The following is a 3,236-nucleotide window of genomic DNA, read 5'->3' as shown; positions in this document are numbered from 1 at the left end:
TCACCCTGGATGAAGGTGACCCTGGTGACCTCATTTAACCCTAATTATCTCCTTAAAGACCTTCTCTCGGCATCCTAGGTGCTGGGGTCTGAGCAGGTCGGGCTGTCCGGGCCACTCCAGACCCCGCCCACCCGCCGGAGGGGCTCCCTGAGGACCCGAGTTCGGCATCGTCTCGAGGGCTCTCCCGTAAGAACCCCGGTTCCAGCCACTGACTTTATTTATCTTTAAGGATAAATACACCAGAGGGAGATTTACACATAAATAATAAAAACATGCCTCAAAGGCAGAGAGCACATTCCAGAAAGTTCCACACTTGAAGCACTGTCGTGATAAGAGAGAGGAGCAGGTGGTTTCCAGGGTCAACCTTAGACCACCCAGGAGGTGGCCCCGAGCGTGGGAGGGCAGGGCAGCCTCATGGCGGGGCCTGGCCAGCAGGCGGACGGCACCCACCGCCCCTGCCCGCTCCCCCTGACCCCCCGGGCTGGGCAACCCCTCTGCAGGCTCGTTAGCGGCCATCCTCCGCTTTCCGGGGCGGTTCTCCCAGCTCTGGGAGCCGCAGCTGCCAGGGCTCTTCCCCGGGGGGATGCGGGCAGGAGGCCAGTGCCTGTCTGACACGTGTCAGGTCAAATCACCAGCTGTCCCGAGAACATCCTCCTCCCTGTCACCCTCGCCTCCAGCCACGTCGTGCCAGCGCTGGACAGAGAGACAGCCGGCCGCCTAACGATGCCAGACAGGCGGCCCGCAACAGCACGTCCCTCCCGGCTCTCCAAGGGTCGGTGGAATAGCCACCATCAGCGGCATGGTCCCCGGGGGCCCTCACCAGCCCCCCTACCACAGAGTGTGGCTAAGAGTTTGGGGGGGCAGTGGCCGAGTACCGCTGGGAGGGGTAAGGAGCCTCACCCTCCGGACTGGCCCATCCCTTCCAGGCAGCAGAAAGACAAGGAAGAACCCATCTCCCAGGAGACTGGGTGGCCGCCGTGGCCACACAGTGGGGGCGCGCAGGGGCTCCCGTCCGCGCACGCAGCCTGTGCCCGTTCCCTGCCCTGTGATCACCCTGTCTACGTCCCGTCTCGTTTAGCCTCACAGCCAACTGGCATTTCAAGCTCTGCACCAAGACAGAGAACGGAAAAGCTCATTCCAGCCCCCACACTGCTCTAGCCCTTCTGGATGTTCTCTGCTATCCCAGGAGCTAGCGTTCCAGAAGCTTCCTCAGCTGGCCGCACCCAGCGACGCACCGTGCCTGGTCCTGGCCCTGGCTCACGGGGCTCTGCCTGCTCTGGCCCCCGCACAGGTGGGCACAGGTGAGCCTTCCTTCTCAGCATTGGTCCCGCTGCCCCCATCCCCTCTGGCTCCCCACGTCCCCACCGCACCTGGGAAGTTGTGGAAGGGGAGGGACGAAGGGAGGGGGCAGAGGAAGGGAAGGAGTGGCTGCCCACGGGGGACACCAGCAGAGGAAGGAGGGGCTCCCGCCCTGAGCACCCAGGATGCTTTCAGGTTCTTCCCACACTGCGGACCTCCTGGAAGCTCGCGGAGAGGTGACAGCACGGAGGCCTTCGTCGGCAGGCAGCTCAGGGATGGGGAGGGAACACCACGAACCTTGCAGAAAGGAAGGCATTAAAAAGCAGGGGGGAGGAGGAGGGGCTGTGCTAGGGGAGGAGAGAGAAGGAAGGGGTCAGAGCCGTGGGGTCCACAAAGGCAGGGCTGTGACCCAACCCCCTTCCTGGTGACGGTGGCTGTCACTCCGGGTGCCCCCTCCCGCCAGGTTTTGTTCCTGCTCTCCCCAGATAACCAGCTGTGTTGGGACAAGGTCCCCGGGGACCACCGCCAGAGCGACAGGGGCCTCTGCTTGGAGGACATGAAGGGAGAGGCTTGGTTGAGACAGAGCATTCAGCCGGCCTCGGCACCCCCCAAGACCATACACACCCCCACGTGCACTGAGCAGCCTCGGAGCAAAGTCTGCAGCCGGCATCAACACTCGGGGGCGCCCTGATGTTGCCCACCGGGCACCCCAATGGGATTTGCCCTCAACAGCCCAGCCCCCCACCGTACGGGTCCTCTGTGTTCCTCTCCCTCTAGTCACAGAGCAAAATCCACGCCCTGAAAGCACCACGTAGTCTCCCTTCCGTGCTGCTCTGTGCGGTGGTTGGCCGGGAGCCCTCGCTGCCGTGGGACGCAGACGGTGGCAGAGAGGCCAGTGGCACCGGGAGGCACAGCGTGTTGCGGGCATCTCTGCAGGGAAGCGGGGCCCTCGGATCAGACCCGCCCGGAGGCCTCCCCTGCACCCCGTTGTCCTGTCCCCGCACCCCGGCTTGCTCTGCCTGACGAATGCATTCCCAGCCTGGCCCCCGCCCCAGGAGGAAGGCGGAGGTGTTCCTGGGCAGGGGTGGGAGCGGGGGGCGGGGAGCAGGGGGGCTCCCCGTGCTGCGCATTCCCGCGCCCAGAGCTGGGGAGGGCGGGCAAGCAGACGAGGCTGTCACGGGGGCTCCTTATTCTCTCTCCCAGCCCGGAAAGCCGGAGCCTATCACTGCTCTCTTCGTAGGATTGGTTTTAATCCTGTATATTACAAGAACATGAATTAAGCGCTGATGAATGCAATATTAATTAATTACACAAAGATCCATGTGGGAGCCTGGGGAGGGGGTGACGCGGGAGAGACGGTGCGCGCAGATGGCAGGGAGGAGGGCTCCCCTACAACCACGGTTCCCTGCCTTTCTGCCCCAGGGAGGCTTTCCGGCCGCGGCGGCTGTGGTTCTGCAAGATCCGAGCCTCTAGCACCACGACGGACAGACACAGGACACCGAGGACGGGGCGTGACACCCCCACGCAGCGGGGACGGGAAGGGGGGCCCGGGGTCAGGTCCCCGTCTTCTCTCTCCGCAGGCCCGGACTGAAACCTTGGAAATCCATTTTGCACCTTCCGGAGCCGCTGCTCTCAGCTCTGAGCCCTGCGAGGGGCCGCGGGCCTGGCGGGGCTGTGGACTTCCTGGGATTCTTCGGTCCGTTACATGGAGCGTGAGCGTCGCCAGAGGAGTCCTGCTTGGCTCGAGACAGACTGTCCCCCAGAATACGTTGCAGGACCCCTTAGCCCCACCGCCTCCCACTCTGAGTCCCAGGACTGGGGTGGACTGCTACAGAGCCTTGGCCAAACGAGATGACCCTTCCTAGGACAAAAAAGTAAGACTGAACTTGAAAATCACGACAGGGGACCCATAGCCAGGGCTTTAAACAGATGTCAGC

General features: G+C 63.5%; 1 long non-coding RNA gene across 1 annotated transcript; it reads left to right on the top strand.

The window, feature by feature from the left end:
* The first annotated feature begins 706 nt into the window (after positions 1-706).
* On the top strand, positions 707-2,796 carry LOC116577215. The gene is made up of 3 exons (XR_004280446.1): positions 707-772; positions 1,079-1,301; positions 2,722-2,796. It is a non-coding gene; the product is annotated as an uncharacterized LOC116577215 (long non-coding RNA).
* Positions 2,797-3,236: the final 440 nt, after the last annotated feature.

Source organism: Mustela erminea, chromosome 18, assembly GCF_009829155.1.
Source record: "Mustela erminea isolate mMusErm1 chromosome 18, mMusErm1.Pri, whole genome shotgun sequence".
In the NCBI taxonomy this organism is placed as follows: Eukaryota; Metazoa; Chordata; class Mammalia; order Carnivora; family Mustelidae; genus Mustela; species Mustela erminea.
This window is presented reverse-complemented; position numbering and strand designations above follow the sequence as displayed.